Consider the following 20,993-nt stretch of genomic DNA (forward strand, 5'->3'; position numbering starts at 1 on the left):
ACAATCTGCTCGTGGGAAGCGCGTTCACAGACCCCGATGGCTGCGCGTGCCCTGGTCTGTCTCCCTTGGGAGCAAACACGGAAACAATAAGTCTCGTTGGCGGCAGCACTTCGCGCTGCAACGCCAGTGAGACCTAAAAAGGGTTGGTGACAAGGTGGATCCCTGCGGGACGCCACATGGGAGCTGAAAGGTCTCAGACTGTAGATTTTCCCAGTGAATATTCTGTTACCTGTTTTCTAGGAAGGAGGAAAGGAGGGTCAGAGCGGTATCCTCTTTTCCCACATCCCTCAGCCGCTTTACCAGTACCGCGTGGTTCACGGTATCGAATGCAGCCAAGAGATCTAAGAGGATGAGGACCGCTCTGCCCCCCACCCGTCAACTATCTTCCGAATCCCCTCAGTGGCTAGTATTAGGGCTGTCTCCCTTGAATGGCAGGGCCTAAAGCCATGCTGTGTTGGGTCCAGTAAGGCATTCTCTTCCATATATTGTATCAGCTCCTTGTTTATGGCTTTTTCCAGTACTTTTGCTGTCATTGGCAACCTGGAAATAGGCCGATAATTTTGGGACTTTAAAGAATCAAGGGCTGGTTTTTTGAGAATTGGCCTAATACAGGCCTTTTTCTATGCATTGGGATATTTGCCAGTTTCTAAGACTTGGTTCAGAAGAGGGGTAAGATATACGCTAATGGCAGTGACGCCCCCTCGTAGGGCGTTTTACCGGGGCGATGACGTGGCGCAGAGGAGGGGCAGGGTGGGGGGTTGCAAAATGCGGCAAACAGCCGATTTCAGGTAAGTTACGAAAAAAATTCATAAAACGAATTTCGTTGCGCGCGCTGCATCGCAAATGGGTTGCCAGCGTGAGCGTTTGGTCCCATCCCAATGTTTTGTTCGCAGTGTGCCAGACTTGGACCGAATGTTTGGTCAGCCCGGTTAGGGAGTAGCGTTTGGGTTTCAAATAGAGCGCCCTATGGTAGTTCCCTCCCGGTAGGAGCCACCTATCCATGTCATATCCTGGATCATCTGGGCGGCCGTAAGTGCCGTGGTTAATAGCTGCAAGGTGAGCTGCCCAGTAGTATTTTTTGATGTCTGGGAGACTAATTCCCCTGTCATACCAGTTCAGTGTGAGCTAGGCCAAAGCTATCCGGGGTTTCCTGTCCCACAATAAGTCCCGCTGCAGAACCTCGATTTCTTTCAAGTACGATGCAGGAACGGGATCCAGGGAATTCTGTAATGCATACAGAAAGCGGGGCAGGGACATCATTTTAAAGAGGGCTGATTTACCCAGAAGTGAGAGCGGAAGTGTTTTCCAGCTGGCAATGTCGCGTTTCAACCTTTGCAGTGGTGGGAGAAGGTTGCGATTGAAATGGAGTGTCTGATCTAGGGAAACAAAGATACCCAGGTAAGTAAAGCCCACTGTGTTGATTTGGATTGGGCAGCCCCATTGTGGAATGGGTGGGTCTCCTTTAAAGATGTATAGGAGGGACTTATTCCAATTAATGGAGAACCCAGAGTATCTCTCAAATATCGCCAAGATGTCTAGAACTACGAGGAGTGATGCTTTCGGGGAGGCTTAGTACAGCAGGATACCGGAGAGATACAGTCTTCGCACTCGGAGGACATACGCAGACCTCGTATCACTAGGTCTTTGCGAATCCACGCCACAAGCGGTTCCAATGCAAGGGCGAAGAGGAGAGGGGAGAGAGGGCATCCCTGACTGGTCCCCCAACTCAGGTCAAATACGTCAGATTTCTTATTGTTAACTACAACCTGTGCCAGGGGCTCCGAATATAGGAGCCGCACCCACTGAGTGAAGCCCGGGCCAAACCCCAGTTTTGCATGGACTGCAAAGAGATATGGCCATTCAATGGTATCGAATGCCATGGTCGCATCTAACGACACTATTATTGCTGCTTCCTAAATCGTGGCTACTCTCCCCAACACCCTGCGCAAGTTCAAGGCAGTGTTTCGGTGCGGCATAACGCCTGACTGATCGGGATGGACCAAGCCGCCGATCACCTTAACGTGGCGATTCGCAAGGATTTTGGGTTCTGCATTGAGTAGGGAAATCGGCCTATAAGAGGCACAGTCAGTCTTCGGTTTACCCTTCTAATGAATAGTGACCAGTGTAGCCACCCTCTGGTCCATTGGTAGGATTCCCAGGTCCTTGCTCTCTTCGAACATGGCCCGCAGATATAGGGCTAGTTTGTCAGGTCGAAGTTTATACAACTCAATGGGGATGCCATTGGGGCCAAGAAGTGACTTGATGGCTTGCGCTATTTCGTTGTTCGTCAACTCTCCCTCCAGGAAGTCTTCTTCCAACAGGGTGGGGAGCGCTATATCTTGTATTAGAGACTGGGAGTCTTCCTCAGGGAATGGCGCAGTGGTGCGGTATACAGAGCTGTAGTGAGTGGCGAATTGATTTGCGATGTCTTGTGGGTCAGTCAGGGATCAGCCGTCAGCACCTATGAGTTCCGGCACCAGTCTACTAGCCCATTCCTTCTTGTCGAGCCACGCGATTAGTGCCCCTGCTTTGTCCCTCAGGTTGTATATTCTACCCAGCTTTTCCCTCCCCAGACTTTTAGCCCTGTCCGCGGCTAGTGCTTTGTAGTCGTCTTGTTTGAGTTGCAGTACTTGGAGTTTCTCGTGTGTCATCTCAACTTCTAACTCTTCCTCCAGACAGAGGATGTCATTCTCAGCCTCTACAATTTCTTTCTGTCTTTCTTTTTTCGTCCCAGCGATTAGTGATAGTGCTTGACCACGGACGACTGATTTAAATGCCTCCCACAGGGTCTGGGGGGAGTCCACTGACCCCTCATTTTCCCATAAATAGTTATCTATGGCTTCAAGTAATGCCTTACGCACCCCAGGGTCTTGGAGGTACCATGGATTAATAGGAGCAATTTTCCCCGCCTTTACCTGGCTGAGGACTATCTGCTCCCACACCGGGGAATGATCGGAGATTCCTCTTGCTAGATGTTTGATTTCCTGGATATTAGCCACCTGGGAGGCAGGGACTAGGATGTAGTCTATGCGGGAGAGACTATGGTGGGCCCCGGAGTGAAAGGTATGCTGGATTCTGTCTGGGTTGTATGTTCTCCACCCATCCACCAGCCCCAGTGCCTCCATGAAGTCAGACAGCCATCTATAAGAAGGCCCAATCTCACGAGGAGGGTGGCGGTCTAGGGTGCCCGATGCTACTGCGTTGAAGTTGCCCCCAACCACCAGGAGACTTTCTGGGATTGAGAGGAGGAGAAAGCCCAGGTCTTTTAATGTTTCGCTCTGGAGGCCAGGTGGCACATACACCGACATGAGCATCAGTGTGCTCCCCTCCCATAAACCTGTGATCCCTATATATCTACCCCGGTCGTCTCTCCATGTGGACTCTACAGAAAAGGGAAAGGAGTTTCTCACCATGATGCCAACCCCTCTCTAGCTGGTCGTGAGGCCGGCATGCGCCATCAATTTGTAGCCCCACCTATTTAGCGCCCTACAGAAGTTACCCACCAAGTGTGCTTCCTGGAGATGGACGATGTCAGGGGCTTACCGTTTAACATACTGGAGGATTACGCTGTGCTTGACCTTATCCCTGAGCCCATTGACATTCCAACTCAGTATTTTAACACTTTTGTCCCACTGTGTACCCATTGGACCCTGTGTATCTTCTCGTGTCCTCTGCATATGTGTGAGTTTGTCTTGTCGATTCAACACAACTACAACATTAAAAAACTGTGAACCCCACAACCCCCTCCCTGCTTCCATGCACACTCGGTGTGAAATTTGCCACAACATCCTCCCTCTCTGCCCCCCTGCCAGTGGATTTACAACTTCCCACTCCCCAACAAGGCAGAGTGCCTGTCGCCCCATCCTTCATGGAAGAGGAAAAGTGGATGCAGCTTTACCCTTCTTCCCTACATAGGAATGGAATCATATTACAAACGTTGACAGGGGATACCTTCAGCGAGCCCCGGCTACTGCTGCCATACGAAAGCTGCTAATTAGAGATAGTTCAACACCTTACTTTAGTAGTGGTGAATGACACACCCGATGGAGTCCATTGGAGATGATCTAATAATTTTGTGCGGACCTTGACCCCGGCCCAGTAAACACATTATGCAACGACCAAGTCTGTTCCAGTCTCACCGAGGTCATTTATTCAGTCAGTTGTCGTGGGTTCCAGTTTTTTTTTATCTGAGCCGCTGCGCTGCATCGTGTTGCTGTCCGTTCTAGAAGAGCGAGGACCTCCGTTGCGATCCCTTTGTGGCTTTTCCACTCGACGCCAACCCTCCAGCCAGTCCCATGCTCTCCAGGGGAAGAGAAGAATCACGCCTTGCCTTCTGACTCAATATCGAGCTTTGCTGGGAAGAGTTTAGCATATTTTATCTCTTTCTCTCTCAGTGCCCATTTTAATTTCAAGAAACTGCGGCGCTGTGCTTGTACATTTGTGGTGAAGTCCGGAAAAAAGGATATCACACTGTCGTCCAGTTTAAGCGGCAGGCCGGAGCGTGAAGCCTGGAGGATGATGTCTCGTTCACGGAAGTTGAAGACTAGCGCTATAATCGGCCTGGGGGGGGGGGGGCCAGGTCTAGGCCTCCCTACGAGAACTTGATGCGCGCGTTTAATGGAGAAGTACTTCGAGAGTCTGGCAGGTTGCAACTGCTTCAGTATCAGGTTTTCAACAAACAGATTAGCCGCCGGTCCCTCCGCCTGCTCCGAAACTCCCAGGATACGTTCGTTGTTTCTACGGGCCCTACCTTCATATTCATCGAGCAGCGCCTCCATCTTGCTCTGTTGCTCCTGCAGTTGGCCCACTTGCATCTTAAGCAGGGCAGTGTCTTTATCCAGTCCGGTCGTGGCCTCCTCCACCTCTTTCACCCTGGAGTCCATTTTTCTTAGGTCAGCCCTGATGAGGGATACTTCAATGTTCACCGTGTCTATGCGAGTCTCTAGGGAGGTCCGAACTCCAGCAATGGCAGCCATGATGTCCTGAAGCGTTAGTTCCTGTTGTTGAGGTGGGCATTGCTGGCTGTTGGCACCCTCCTGGGAAGCTGCATCCTTGTTGTTTTTCGCATTGCACCAAGCAAATTTGGCGAGTTTATTCTGTGCCGGCATCTTGGATCCCTTCCCACTTGCCATCGTAACAATGGAGCGCCGTGAATGTGGTCAATAGGTCCATGGGTGGTCCTAGTACTTGCCGCCGCCCGCTCAGGGAGGAAGGGTTCCCTGCCGGCCCGTCGGGTTTCCTAGATCTCAACCTTGCGGCGCCGGAGGGACAGGCAGTGGAAGGGATCAAGATGCAGAGTCAAACAGGTAGAGCCCCTGTACTTGCAGGGGAGCCTGCTCTCGCCCTGTCCACTGCCCAGTCCCTGCACCTCCAATATCCAAGGGGGTGCCAATTTGTCCTATCGCTGTTTGGCCAATACAAGGTCTGTCCAGGCTCCCCAAGGGCAGAGGCAGGGGCGTGCACTCACTGTCAGGATATCACTGCTGCAGTTGGCGCCTCAAGCCGCAGCCGCCCGGGTCCCCAGGGTCCAAGACGTCTGGTCCCACTCTCCTCCAGGGCCAGTGCTCGGCTCTCCTAACTTCTCATTATGGGGTCTGAGGATGCCACTTCAAGGGTATCCGCCCGCCGCACTTGTCACAGAGTTTGCCACACTTGTGGGCGATCTTCCGCCCGATACAGTCTTGTCTCCACAGGAACCACCGGGAAATGCGGGCTAATATGTGGATGTCTCCGCTGAGTTACTGTGGGGTGGGCTGTCCAAATACCACCCGCGGGGTGACAGTGAAGGTTCCGGGCCCTCTAGGCCTGAGTAGGGGCCTCGAGCCCTAGAGCAGCTGCCCTGGTGAATGCCGCTTAGCGGCGCTGGCAGATGAGCAAATGCAGAGAGAGCGCAGCGGCACAAGCCCCTCACCAATGCCTTGAAGTTTTCTGTGCTGGTCTCCGCTAGTCAAACGCTGCAGTCCCCTGGGCCAACAAGACCGGGGTCTGGATTTCTGCTGTGACCGGCCGCCCGTCAGTTAGGGCGGCGACCGGGACCCAGCAAGCAGTGGCATTGAGCAGTGTCCACAGGAGAATTGGCCGCGCTGTTCCCCAGCAGTTTCATCCCCTGGAGTCTGTTTTTGTCATCAGTTGGTCCCGATCCGGGCTCTCTGACGCTGTGGTCTCGTTGCTGCGATCACTTCACCGCGCCAGCCGAGGGCGGACCGCCATCTTGCTGCCGGAGTGCCCGATCACGCCCGAAGATCCTCTCCACTCCACCAGGCAGCAAAGCATCCGACACCTGTGGTGCGCTATTGCGGGATCGGAATCCCACCGTTGCAGGGGAGATTTATTCGGGTTCCAGCAGGATAAATGACAGGATTGGTGGTAAGGATTCTGGAGTGGCGTTAGCTAGCGGCCATTTCCTTCGGCTGCTCGGCCACGCCCCTAATTCCTCATTATTAGTCCTCTAGGGAGGGCTGGTAGCTGCTTCTCTGGTCCCGACGGAAATTCCTCATTCTTAGTCTTCAAGGCAGTGCTGCAGCTGTTTCTCTGGTCACAGTGGTAATTCCACATTCTTAGTACTCTAGGCATTGCTGCCAGCTGCTTCTCTGGTCCCAGTGGCAATTCCTTATTCTAAGTCCTCTAGACAGTGCTGCAGCTGCTTATCTGGTCCCAGTGGTAATTCCTTATTCTAAGTCCTCTAGACAGTGCTGCAGCTGCTTCTCTTGTCCCAGTCGTAATTCCTCATCCTTAGTCCTCTAGACAGTGCTGCTAGCTGCTTCTCTGGTCCCATCAGTAATTCCTCATTCTAAATCCTTCAGACAGTGCTGCTAGCCGCTTCTCTGGTCCCGTATGTAATTCCTAATTTTAAAAACTATAGGCAGTGCTTCTTGCTGCTTCTCTAGTTCCTTTGGTAATTCCTCATTCTAATTCCTCAAGACAGTGCTGCTAGCTGATACTCTGATTCCCTTGGTAATTCCTCATTTTAAGTCTTACGGACAGTGCTGCTAGCTGCTACTGTGGTCCCTTTGAGATTTCCTCATTATAAGTCTTCCAGACCTTGTTGCTAGCTGCTTCTCTAGTATCTACGGTAATTTCTCATTCTAGGTACTCTAGACAGTGCTGCAGCTCCTTCTCTAGTCTCTTCGGTAATTTCTCATTTTAAGTCCTCTAGACAGTCCTGCAGCTGCTTCTCTGGTCCCGTCGGTAATTCACACATTTTAAGTCCTTTAGGCAGTGATGCAGCTGTGTCTCTGTTCCCAGTGGTAATTTGCCATTCTTAGTCCTCTAGGAAGGGCTGCTAGCTGCTTCTGTGGTCCTGTCGTAAATTCCTCATTCTTAGTCTTCAAGGCAGTGCTGCAGCTGCTTCTCTGGTCCCAGTGGTAATTCCTCATTCTTAACCCTCTAAGCAGTCCTGCTAGCTGCTTATTTTGCACTGTTGGAAATTCCACATTTTAAAACCTCTAGGCAGTGCTGCTAGCTGCGTCTCTGGTCCCGTCGGTAATTCCTTATTCTAAGTCCTCTAGACAGTGCTGCTGCTTCTCTGGTTCCAGTGATAATTCCTCAAGACAGTGCTGCTAGCTGCTACTGTGGTCCTGTCTGGAATTCCTCATTCTAAGTCTTTCAGACAGTGCTGCAGCTGCTTATCTGTTCTCTTCAGTAATTCATCATTCTAAGTCCTCTAGGCAGTGCTGCAGCTGTGTCTCTGTTCCCAATAGCAATTCCTCATTCTTAGTCCTAGAAGAAGAGAAGCAGCTAACAGGGCTGCTAGCTGCTTCTCTGGTCCCATTGGGAATTCCTCATTTAAGTCCTCTAGACAGGGCTGCTAACTGCTTCTCTGGTCCTGCATGTAATTCCTCATTTTAAAACATGTAGGCAGTCCTCCTAGCTGCTTCTCTGGTTCAGTCTGTAATTCCATATTCTAAGTCCTCTAGACACTGCAACTAGCTGTTTCTTTTGTTTATTGGTAATTCCTCATTCTAATTCCGCTGTACAGTATGGCAAGCAACTACTCTGGTCCCATTAGTAATTCCTCATTCTAAGTCTTTCAGACTGTGCTGCTATCTGCTGCTCTTTGACTGATCCGGAGCTGCCCCCCCCCCCCCGCCAGCGCCTTGAGACCCTCTCGGGTGAGTAGCGCGCATATATAACCCCTGATTGATTGATCTGCTACTCTGATTCTGTCGGTAATTCCTCATTCTTAGTCATCTAGATAGTGCTACTAGCTGCTTCTCTGCTCCCATATGTAATTCCTCTAGGCAGTGCTGCAGCTGTGTTTCTGGTCCCTGTGGATATTCCTCATTCTTAGTCCTTTAGGCAGGGCTGCTAGTTGCTTCTCTGGTCCCGTCAGAAATTCCTCATTCTTAGTCTTCAAGGCAGTGCTGCAGGTGCTTCTCTGGTCCCAGTGGTAATTCCTCATCCTTAGTTCTCCAGAAGTGCTGCTGTTGCTTCTCTGGGCTCAGTGGTAATTCTTTATTCTAAGTCCTCTAGATGGTGCCTCAGCTGCTTCTCTTGTCCCAATGGTAATTCCTCATTCTGAGTCCTCTAGACACTGCTACTCTGGTCCCGTAGGTAATTCTTCATTCTAAGACTTCAAGGCAGTGCTGCAGCTGTGTCTCTGGTCACACTGGTAATTCCACATTCATAGTCCTCCAGCCAGTGCTGCTAGCTGCTACTCTGGTCCCGTAGGTAATTCTTCATTCTAAGACTTCAAGGCAGTGCTGCAGCTGTGTCTCTGGTCACACTGGTAATTCCACATTCTTTGTCCTGTAGGCAGCTCTGCTAGCTGCTTCTCTGGCCCCGTATGTAATTCCTCATTTAAAAACCTCTAGGCAGTACTGCTTCTCTGGTCCCATTGGTAATTCCTAATTCTAATTCCTCTACACAGTGCTGCTAGCTGCTACTCTGGTCCCGTTGGTAGTTCCTTATTCTAAGTCTTCCAGACATTGCTGCTAGCTGCTACTCTGGTCCCGTCAGGAATTCCTCATTCTAAGTCCTCTAGACATTGCTGCTAGCTGTTTCTTTTGTTTATTGATAATTTCTCATTTTAATTCCTCTAGACAGTGCTGCAAGCAACTACTCTGGTCCCATCAGTAATTCCTTATTCTAAGTCTTTCAGAGTGTGCTGCTAGCTGCTACTCTGGTTCTGTCGGTAATTCCTCATTCTAAGTTCTCTAGACAGTGGCTGCTAGCTGTTTCTCTGTTCTCATTGGTAATTTCTCATTCTAGGTATTCTAGGCAGTACTGCTAGCTGCTTGTCTGGGCCCATCAGTTACTCCCCCATTCTAAATCCTTTAGCCAGTGTTACTTGCTGCTTCTCTGGTCTCATCAGTAATTCCCCCATTCTAAGTCCTCTAGACAGTGCTGCCAGCTGCTTTTCTGTTACTGTCAGTAACTCCTGTCATTCTACGTCCTCCAAACAGTGCTGTAGCTGCATTCCTGATCCCTGTGTTAATTCCTCATTCTTAGTCCTCTAGATAGTGCTGCTAGCTGCTTCTCTGGTCCTGTCTGTAACTCCTCATTTATAAGCCTTCTAGGCAGTGCTGCAGATGTATCTTTGTTCCCAGAGACGGGTTCAAGAAGGTTGAAGCTTTTATTGTCCCTGAGGCTCTGATCAGGAGGCCAGCCAACTAGCCCTTGGCGTCCCTCTGGAAGTCCTGGGTCCAAGAAGAGTAGGGCTCAAACAGCAGGCAGACCTCTTGGGCTCAGGGCAGGCTTCATGCATCAAAACAGTCCTTCTTGGTGCAGCAAAGCAGCTTTCTGAAGTACACAGCAGGTCACAACAGCAGGCAGTCCTCTGGGTGCCTTCTGCAGGTCCAGAAAGTGAACTGAAGAGTGGGTCTGAGGGTCATATGTTTATACCTGGTGCCTCCGTGGAAGTAGGAGAGGTTTCTACAGGTTCCCTTTCAAAAGTGTTTGGTATTTCTTGTCTCTTTGCCCTTGTTCCTGTCTGTCTGCAGGCACAATTAGTGCGAAGTTCTTTGTGTGAAGGCAGGGCACAGCCTATTGAATTGCAAGGGGGCTGTGCCCAGCTTCAATGCCCCATCTTGCCTTAGATGGACCACTCAGGCACACTTTATCCTTCTATTGTGTGGCTGTCTGGGAGGAATATGCAAAAACCAACAACTAACTGCAGACAGTCATGTGACCCAGGAACAGGCAGCAGGCAACAAATGGTCAGGACAGGAAAATGCCAACTTTCTAAAAGTCCAAAAAACAACAAGGGGTCTTGACTCTACTCAGTAAGGCTGAGCCAATATAACCAAAACCAAAACACAGTGCCAATCCTGAACACCACTTTACTTTACATTTATAGCTATAAATGAGTGTGTATTGAATGGATGTAGTGACAGAGTGAATGTGGTGTCTCTTTGGTGATTATTTGTATTTGTATAGAGCTTTCCATTGTATATTCACTTTTGAGTGAAACATATAAAAGTTTTTGTACTGCTTGAAAACAATTTACATTTTTTTAAAAATAAAACTGAGAATTCAAATATGTTGGTCAGGGTCCTTTGATTTTTCGTCATTGGCCCTATGTTGTAGTATCATGTAAAGTGGTGTTCAGTATTGGCCCTGTGTTTTGGTTTTGGTTAACTTTCTAAAAGTGGCATTTTCAAAATTGTGACTTAAAACCTGACTTTACCATTGAAGAAGAATTAAAATTAAAATGTATCAGACACCAAACAGGACTTTCCTACCTGCCTCAAATCAAGTAATCCCTTATTAAATGTAATATGGTAACCCAATGTTTTCCAATGGGAGAGGTAGGTCTCAACGTAGTGATAAACAAATGTGTGAGTTTTTCACTACAAGGGCATGTAAAACTAAAAAGTACATGTCCAATTTACTAATTACAATACATCCTGCCATATGGGCTGTCTAGGGCCTACATTAGCTATGCTTATATGTAAGAGAAAGGGAATTTAAGGATTGGCAAGGTGGTTATTTTGCCAAGTCGAATTGGCAGTTTAAAACGGACAACAAGCTGCAATGGCAGCCTGAAACAGGTTTTAACGGGCTACTTAAGTGGGTGGCACAATAAGTGCTGCAGTAGTAGCATTTAATTTACCAGCCCTGGGTATATGATATACCACTATACTAGGGACTTATAGGTAAATTAGATATGCCAATAAAGTGTAAGCAAATTTTACCATGTTTTAGGGTGTGAGCACAAGCACTTTAGCACTGGGTAGTAGTGATAAAGAGAACTGAGTTCTAATACAAATACAAACAAATTCAGAAAAATAAGTGTGGTAAAGGTAAAATATTTGGAGGTGAGCGTGCAGAAATGGCAAACTCTAACAAATCCTGACTGATCCACTGAGCTTTCCAACCCTACATGGTGGACAAAATTAAAGAGGGGCAACATTTGCAAATTTTAGCTGTGAGCCCCACCAAAACTTGTGACAGCACCTGAATCCTAGTAATATTGTGTTACAGTAAGTCTGGTCCCTTTAGCAAAGAACGTCTTCGTTGCTGTGTTTTCTTTCCTAGAAAGGTACACAGAAATTGCATAGAAACGCAAGGTACGCATGATAATGTTTCATGCAGCGCTAAATTCTGTACTTCTGCCATTTCTAACCTGAGTCAGCCTTGCTGAGAATGAATCGTACAGTATCAAGTACACTGCATTTTTTTTAGCTGAGAACATTCAACTCACTGAGCCACCCTCCTGAAGATAAGAGATGCAAACACCCTTTTTGCAGATCCAGCGCGTTAATTGGATGCATTGTATTGCAGCATTTGTAGAGCATTGTTAATTACTGTTACACTTACACCCATAGCTTTATACTTCACAGATGTGCCTATCACATGCCTCATCTCATTAGAGTCTTTGACACCTCAGTGAATAACAGCTCTCCAGGCAGCCCCGGAAGCCCAAGCCGAGTTGACGTATTTCAATTTGCACCATAGGTTGCACTTTAACTTGTTGCCTGCATAGCAGTGAGCACTGTAGCGTCAGTTACGCAGAGCATCTCTTATTCCTGAAGTATATTGCACTTCAGAGCGCTCTCCTAAGCACCTTAACTTTAGCACTTTAAGTAGTGCTTTTGCCCGCTGTCCACATAGTTGTACCCCTTTTTGTGCTAGCTGTATGCCACTCACTTTTCTATGCAGAGTATGCAACTTCAAGTGGGAATCATGGCTACGCCTTATGTGCTGCTGTCCATCTCTAGATGCCGCAAGGAGGGCCTTACCGATCCAACTTTCCTGTTAAAGGGGGCGTGTACATGCCTGGAGGTCTCTGTGGGATGTTTCTCTCCCTCTGATGCAATATCCCTATCAAGGTAACAGAAATTCGTTAAAATCCTAAGAGCTCAGCTCCAAAGTAGACCCGCCAACAACCGCGGCGTTAGACATCTTCATAAACTCATACCTGACTATTGGACAACACAATCCAGAAACACCTAGTCATACAACGTGGAAAATAGCCCTCTTGCCAAAATGACAGCCAACTGGCACTACTGCATTTTACGAATTTGCCCTAGACCATTGTCTGTTTTTGCTCATATAGTACCTTAACGGACTTCCTTATAATTAATTTCATTTTCTTGAGTGCTAACATTTTTAGAAGTCCAGAAACCTGGCAATATCCAATTGCATGACCGGACCAATTGCCCACGAGGCTAATGCTGCTCTGACTAACTCCTATCCATGGACAAAATCCGCAATCTGTACCTTTGCACAGTTACCACCCTGCCTTAGGTTGTTATAATTATTGTTTTCGCTTTCTAGGGCCTTATTTACAATATTTTGACACTTGGCAACGCAGCAAGTCTTCCTGCTGCGCTGCCGTGCATCAAAATAAAAGGGCAGGAATACCTGGTACCTACGAGATACAGCACATTCCTGTCCTTCTCCCCTGCGCTGACACACAAACAGCAGCCGTGCACCAGCGCAGACACCATTGCATCTGTTTGCAAGGCTGCCTGGGCTGAGACAATTGTTTTTGTGCAGGAAGAGACACAATCATTAAAGGCATTTTCCTCTTTCTATGCAGAATGCAGCACGCATCGAAAGACGAAAAAACAGGGAGAAATAAAAGTAATCCTCCTTGTTGCGCGTCCTTATGCCTCCCCTGGGAAGGCGTAGGATTCTGATGCATTCCCAGGTTTATAAAATGTTGTAAATCTGTGAATGGATCAAGTTCCATGGATGGTGCGTGGGGACACCCACAGCAACACCCACGGGATGCCACTTCCACGCAGAGTTATGCATGAAAGGGAAACATATTTACTAGGCCATCAAAAGTTAGGCAGGGTGACTTTACGTGGCCTTGTAAATATGGGGGAGCCCAATGCGCAGCCGGTGCATCAATAAGTGACACACCAGCGCAATGGGCGTTTAAAGAAGCCCCCTAGTAATTTAAGTGTTTTCACCATCATCAGTCTTTCTTATCCCTGAGTGACAGACCTGCATCGTGTGCTTTTATAAAATATTTCACTATTATAATTAATCACATTCCTCAGTAAAAGTGTTTCTTAATGAGTGCTGTACCGACAATGTTACATGAAATAATCCTTTTGTTATGGTTTTCATTAACTAAACAATAAAAATTTGACATGACTTTTCTATTATGCTAATGACTTGTGTATATTATCTCGGGATGTTTCAAACTGTCGGTATTTATCAGGGGCACGGAAGTAAAGGTTCACCTGTTTAACCCCCATGCCGGTTGGTAGTCACGTCACTTTTCACCTACCAGATCTGACAAACTGCAAAAGGCTTGTAACTTAATGGCCTTTTTCAACGCCACAAATTCTATGCCTGTGTATTGTAATTTTTTTTAACGCACGTTAAATCAAGGTTGGTATTTATTATTGCTTCTTTTAATTACATTTATTTTAGTAGTGATTGTGTATTGTAATGTTTTTTAATGTATGATTAATCCCGTGTCACCACTTGGCTCCTCTACTTTTAACTGAATATATATTCTGCAGCTGCACTTGGCAATGCCCATCTGGGTGAAATGCTCATCAGCCAGTCACCTGATCCCCCGAGCTAAGTGGCACCTCACTGATGTGTGACGGAGAGGAGCACTGTAATCGTGTATTTACCACTGTAATCGTGTATTTACCACACCCCTCGGGACAGGAACTCGACCAGACTATGTGGCAAGCGACTGGCGATTGGTCACCGTCTAAATTCGAACCAAAGTGCGTTTTTTAATATTAGAATTTTACCAGGGGTGCTGATTTTTAAAGTCTAATACAAATTCACGTCATGATGTTGAAAGGCAAAAGCCGAAAGTCCCAACTGAGGCTCATTGTGTTGTGCAATCTTCTGCTGTAAGTTTTTACAAATGCTCCAATTCACCGTGCAGTTTCATTGTTTATTATCTGTTTGGATTATATGAGCGATGAACACTTATTTTGCGTTTTCTTGTTTACTGTATTTGGAATATTCTCTGCTGGTCAACCCGATATGAATGTGTCTCTGTGTGTAAATAAGATGCCTCATGTGTACGCACTTCAATTTTCTGAAAGATGGTATTTTGCATCTCTAATGCCTCCTGCTGAGGACCTGAAATTAGAATACATACTGAAAAGCTATTGGAAAACAGAGACCTACTACAAAATGCATTCAGAAGAGTCATAAGTGACTGTGCCATCTCCATTAATTATGGCTTATCCTCGTCGCAAAACTGTTCTGGAAAAAAACAAACGTAAATGAAAATACAGGAACACAAAACCAATTCTACAATAGGAGCATCATCATTCTAGCACTGGTTTTCCAGTTGTGCTTTTAGAACTAGGAAAACTGATTCATTGAGTGTTTTGAACATTAGGGTCCTAATTACTGAGTTCTGTGACGTGAGTGAAGGTAGAAAAATACTACAGACCCCAGTCTGTGATTTGGGCACGCGGCCACCCTGGAGGGGCTCCGATTGTCCCAAATCGCAGGTCTCCAGCCCTCTCCTCTAAGGTCCAGTCAGACACCGAGAAAATCGGATCTTTTCCTCCTTGTATGTGTTCAGTGTGTCTGTGTGGCATTAGTTACACAATTGTGTGGTAGTGCGGCAGTGCAGAGAGGATAGTTGGAGCGACCCTTGACCCTGCTCTCAGGCAGGTCGCTCCCCATGCCGCACAGCACCACCTGTGTGTCGCTGCCCCTGACCCCGCTGCTGCCGCCTGTTGAAGGTTCGAGGCCTTGAGCTCCTGCGCTCGCTCTGCCCCTTGCTCCCTGTTAGCTCTGCCGTGATTGTGCTCTCTGCTCTTGCGTTGGTATCGTTGTATTTTGCCTGTATTCTTTTTTTCTGTACTGTTGCTCTGTTATTGTGCCCTTTTATGCCCTTTGCCCTTTTTTGCCTTCTGTATCCTCCCGCCCGCTCTTCCCTCTCGTTTTTCCCACCGCTGCATCCCCTGCGGCCCGTCCCCCCGATCACCCATTCGCTGCCCCGCTCCCGCCTCCCAGCTGCTCCTGCCTCCCACCTCCTCTTATATGGCGTCCACGCGCTGCGGGTGCGCCACTGGCGCACCGAAGGCGAGCCTAAGGCAAGCCCGTTTGCGCCCGTCCGTGCCTGGACCTCGCCCAGCGCCAGGCCCCCTGGCCCCGGCGAACGCCCCGACGCCACTACGACACCAACACCCTCCATGCACTCAACACCGGACGACCGCACACCTGCTTCCTGGCTGCACCGAAGCACACCAAAGGGCCATTCTCCTGCCGGAACTGCAACTTCACCAGCCTCCAAGCCGCCACACCACCCACCGTGACAGGGCACAAGCACCTCAGATGCATACTACTGAACACCCGCTCCGCACGCAAACACTCCGTCGAATTCTGGGACCTGCTCGACACATCCTTCCCGGACGTCGCCTTCCTGACAGAGACATGGATGAACGCCTCCTCGGCACTCGACATCGCCATAGCCATCCCGGACGGCTACAAGATCTCCTGTAGGGACTGCACCAATGGAATAGGAGGTGGAATTGCCATCATCCACAAGAACACCCTCAGGGTCTCGACCAGCACCGATGACACCCTCAGCACCTTCAAACACCTGCACCTCCAGATCCACACCGATCCCAACACCACCCTCAGAGGAACTCTCGTCTACAGATACCCCGAACTCAGTTCAGCGACTCCATCGCCCAGTTTGTCAGCACATACGCCCTCGCCTCCACAGACTACATCCTCCTCGGAGACCTGAACTTCCACCTCAAGAACAACAATGACACAAACTCCACCACCCTGATTGACAACCCCGCCAACCTCGGACTCAGACAGCTAGTCACAACACCCACCCACTCCGCAGGCCACACGCTTGATACCATCTTCTCTGCCAGCCCCCACGTCACCTTCAGCCACACCACCGAACTCCACTGGACTGACCATTGCTGCATCCACTTCACCTTCCGGAAACCCACCACACACCACCGCACTCAACAGATCCCCCGCCGCAGCTGGAGCAAAATCACTGAAGACCAGCTAAACACCACCCTCTCCCGGAGCCCACCTGCCGACCCCACCGACACCGCCGCCTGCAACCTCAGATGTTGGATCGACAACTGCGCCAAAACCCTCGCCCCGATTAAGATACCCTCCAACAGACACACTAACAAGAAAGCCAGCTGGTTCACCGCAGACCTCCAGGCCTCCAAGCGAACCTGCCGTACACTAGAGAAGAAATGGCACAGCGAACAGATGTCGTACAGCTACGCAGCCCATAAGAACGCCATCCGTAGACACCATCTCCTGATGAGATCCGCCAAAAGGGCCTCCTTCAAGGATCGACTCGATAACAACGCGCACAACAGCAAAGAGCTGTTCAACATCGTGAAAGAACTCTCCAACCCCAGCTCCAACACCAACGGCATCCCACCATCGCAAGACCTATGCGACTCCCTTGCCACCTTCTTCCATAACAAGATCGCTGACATCCACGACAGCTTCAACAAACTGACAGCCCCGACACCCACCGACAACTCAGACCCCGCGGCCACCCCCCACATTGATCCCTGCTCACCTGGACCCACATAAACGATGACAACACCATCAAAATCATGAACACCATTCACTCCGGCTCTACGTCAGACCCATGCCCACACCACATCTTCAACAAAGCCAGCGCCACCTTCACACCCCATCTCCGCAAGGCCATCAACATCTCCTTCGAGACCGCGACCTTTCCGGAGAGCTGGAAGCACGCCAAGATCAACGCCTTCCTCAAGAAACCCAAGGTGGACCCAAGGGACCTCAAGAACTACCGGCCCATCTCCCTGCTACCGTTCCCGGCGAAGGTCATCGAGAAGACCATCAACAGACAGCTGACCTGCTACCTCAAGGAGAACAACATCCTGGACCCGCTCCATTCCGGATTCCGCAGCAACCACAGCACCGAGACTGCCCTCATCGCCGCCACCGATGACATCAGGGCCCTGCTGGACAACGGCGAAACCGCGGCCCTCATCCTCAATCAACCAGTCACTTGTAAAGCACACTTCATACCCGCGAGGGTTTCAAGGCGCTGGGAGGGGGGGCGCTACTGATCGAACAGCCAGGTCTTGAGTAGCCTCCTGAAGGTCAGCAGGTCTTGGGTCTGTCGTAGGCTCAGTGGGAGGGTGGTCCATGTCTTGGCGGCGAGGTGGGAGAAGGATCTCCCACTGGTGGTTGTTCCTCGGATGCGCGGGACGGTGGCGAGTGCGAGGTCAGCGGAGCGGAGCTGGCGGTTGGGGATGTGGAAAGAGAGTCATCTGTTGAGGTAGGTTGGGACGGTCTTGTGGAGTGCCTTGTGTGCGTGGATGAAGAGCTTGAAGGATATCCTCTTGTTGACGGGGAGCCAGTGCAGGTTTCTCAGGTGGGGGGTGATGTGGCCGTGGCGTGGTACGTCAAGGATCAGTCGTGCCGAGGCGTTTTGGATGCGTTGCAGTCGTTTGAGCTTGGTCGGGGCTCCCGCATAGAGGGAGTTTCCGTAGTCGAGTCTGTTGCTGACGAGGGCCTGGGTGACTGTCCTTCTTGTATCAGTTGGGATACACCTGTAGATCTTGCAGAGCATGTGGAGGGTGTTGAAGTAGGAGGAGGAGACGGCGTTGACTTGCTTGGTCATTGAGAGCGTTGAGTCGAGGATGATTCCCAGGTTGCGTGCATGGTTGGTTGGTGTCGGGGCTGCCCCCAGAGCCGTCGGCCACCAGGAGTCGTCCCAGGCTGAAGGGTTGGAGACGAGGATGAGGACCTCTGTCTTGTCCGAGTTCAGCTTCAGCCGGCTGATCTTCATACAGTCGGTGACGGCCTTTATACCTTCAATACCTTCATGGAGGTTGGCTTTGGCGGTGATGGGGTCCTTGGTGAGGAAGAGGATCAGTTGAGTGTCGTCGGCGTAGGAGATTATGTTGAGGTCGTGCTGTCTGGCGACGTGTGTGAGCGGGGCCATGTAAATTTTGAACAGTGTTGTGCTGAGGGAGGATTCCTGGGGTACGCCGCAGATGATCTTGGAGGCTTCGGATCGGAATGGGGGAGGCGGACGCTCTGGGTTCTGCCGGAGAGGAAGGAGGTGGTCCATTCCAGAGCCTTGTATCGGATCGCTGCGGCGTGGAGGCGTGCGCGCAGTGTGCGGCAGACCCAGGACCTACTAACCTTCAGGAGGCTCCGGAAGACCTGGCTATTCGAGCAGTAGCAGCACCCCTCCCCCCCTCCCCAACGCTTTGAGACCCCTCACGGGTGAGTAGTGCGCTCTATAAATGTCTTGATTGATTGATAGTTGTCCTTTGCCTACCATGGTTAATTCCATACAAAATAGTGGACCTCACTGTGGAAGTGATAGCATCCATATTACCATCACTTTAGCTCTGACTCAGATACCGCATAGATGTTTGATGAGATGGGCGAGTATGCATCCATATGACACCAGCACAACCATATGGCAACCAAGAGTTCCTACATTCTGTACTCCTTTTGTATTGTTATTGACGTCAGTGGTGGCAGTCACTTCTTTGCTCTGCAAAATTATGGGAATAAATCACATGGGGCCGTTTTGCCTGAATTGAGATGGAGTTCAGTATATATATTAAGCCTGTTCTTTGGTTAGCCTCTGTTTCCTGAAAGTACCCCCAGCAGCCCTTGAATCAGTAAATTATACTTCATAATGGGGTCTGTGTGAGAGCCCAGAAAGGCATTCACTAAGAGCAGGCCACCTTTTTGTTTTTTTCCCAAAGGCTAAGAGTAGGCCTATGGCGTTGAGTGAAGCCCTTCCACTCTTCAGCTGTACCTTGCCTAGGAAGAAGCAAGCCTCTGACTAGGAAGGGCAGAGACCGAGGTCCACCTGACTTCAGCAGTCCTTGAAAAATCATAATAATGTTACCAGACCTGCAGGTTTAGCAACTTGAATAATCTACTCAACCTAACTGTAATGTACTTGACCCATACACTGTTCTCATTATGTGATCCTAGGCACATAAATTATCATATATGAGAGCACCTTCCAATATGTGAGTACAGCATTTCTGTTGTACAAATAAACACTCTCTTTCTCCTTGAGGCACAATCTTGTCTGCGGCCGGTCGGACCTGATTCCAGCAGCAAGGTCTCTCCCTCCAGCTGCTGGCTGATCCGTAAATGTTGCGGCAGCAAAAGTTGTGGAAACTCAGCGAAGAAACGAGACGCTATGAGGGTACCTTCAGGAGCGCAGGAGCTAACTCACCCTCTCCCCCCTTCCCTGGCCTTGGCGTGGGTGCTCGGCCTGGCAGCATCTGTCCTATGGGACTGTTCTTGCTCCTATTACACTGAGCTTGCAAGGGGCGAGTGCAGCACAGAAACAGCGGACCTGCAGCAGCTGCCCTGGGGCCTCGGTGGTTTGGCTTTGCACGGACTTGCACGACCCCTGCTACCCCTGCAACCGGACCCATTGACTCAGGGGCCCTGAGTCCCAGTTACTTGTACCTGGTTGCAGCTTGGTTTTTAGGTCTCGCGCCTAGCGTTGCAGTGCGCAACACTGCACGCGCAGCGAGAGACCTCTTGTAGGGGGTTTCAAAATGGACCTAGGAATCGCACACGCTCGTGCATGTGCTTTTCCTTTTGGCCCACGCTATTGGCCTTTGCGTGCGCCTTTTTATAAAAGACAGTACGTAATTGGCCAAAGGTGGGCGCATTGCTCTGCCCATGGCCTATTGGTGTCTATTTCGCGCACCGCTGCCATGTGGTTTCAATTATCGTGCCCAGACACTGGCGCGATAATTGAAACCACATGGCTCGGTGTGGCGCGCGCGCATGCGCACCACTCGCGGGCTTCTTTGTTTTCCAATAGCGATCGCTTTCACTTTCGCGATCGATTTCCCTGCCGCTTGTTGAGAAAAGGTTAGAGTTTATTCAACTCAAGCTGTGAGCCGTAATGCTGTTAGAACACTTGCTTGAAAACATTACAATAACACGTTTGTTGCTCAGTGATTCTTTTGTGCAAATGTCTTGTCTCGGCACATTACAAACGGAATGGTCCACGCCAACACTTTTACTAACCTAACATTTGTGGGGGGAAACCGCTCTGAGCTACATCACACCCATCTATATCAAAGATAACACTGATGAGTCCAACACAGGAAGGAGTAGGTCTGTGGTTGTTGAGCGTTTCTGAGAGCCGTCCGTTTTTGCTTGATAAAAGCGTAAAGAGGTGCGGCTATATCGCTATGTCTTTATTCTGATTTCTAGTTGAGAACAGCATTTTTTTACCAGTGCTGCGACTGAAGTAAAACCTCTGAATATCGGGACATTTTGGATGTTCCCTACCCCCAGGTTTGGTGGACTTCTCCCTCCAAAGGCAGATGTCCGTAGCTCCCCGTGACTCTCACTGGGCTCAGCAGTTTCGCTCCCCGGACACACCGAAGCACTTTGATGCTGGCAGATACCACCACACCTTCCCCGAGCAGGCTAGGACTGGTGCAGGGATAAATATTATGTCAACCTAGAAACAACTAGAGGAGGGAATAGACGTCAGATCACAGTCACGGGGCAGGGAAGAGCAGTGTTTTGTGCGTATAGAAGTTTATTGATACCTATAAAATTCAGACATAGTTGTT

At 49.5% G+C, this 20,993-nt stretch overlaps 1 protein-coding gene across 5 annotated transcripts in view; it reads left to right on the forward strand.

The window, feature by feature from the left end:
* The window catches only part of LOC146784205 (zinc finger MYM-type protein 1-like), a 282,641-nt gene that overhangs the window by 96,096 nt on the left and 165,552 nt on the right, over nt 1-20,993 (forward strand). For 3 of the 5 annotated variants that reach the window (XR_014970608.1, XR_014970607.1, XR_014970606.1), the window contains one exon: nt 13,926-14,355. The exons of the other annotated variants lie outside the window; for them this stretch is intronic. The gene's annotated coding sequence lies outside the window, so the exon portion shown is untranslated. Of the gene's footprint in view, nt 1-13,925; nt 14,356-20,993 lie in introns of those variants that run through there. 5 annotated transcript variants of the gene reach the window in all.

The sequence above is a fragment of the Triturus cristatus genome, chromosome 11, assembly GCF_964204655.1.
Source record: "Triturus cristatus chromosome 11, aTriCri1.1, whole genome shotgun sequence".
Lineage (NCBI taxonomy): Eukaryota > Metazoa > Chordata > Amphibia > Caudata > Salamandridae > Triturus > Triturus cristatus.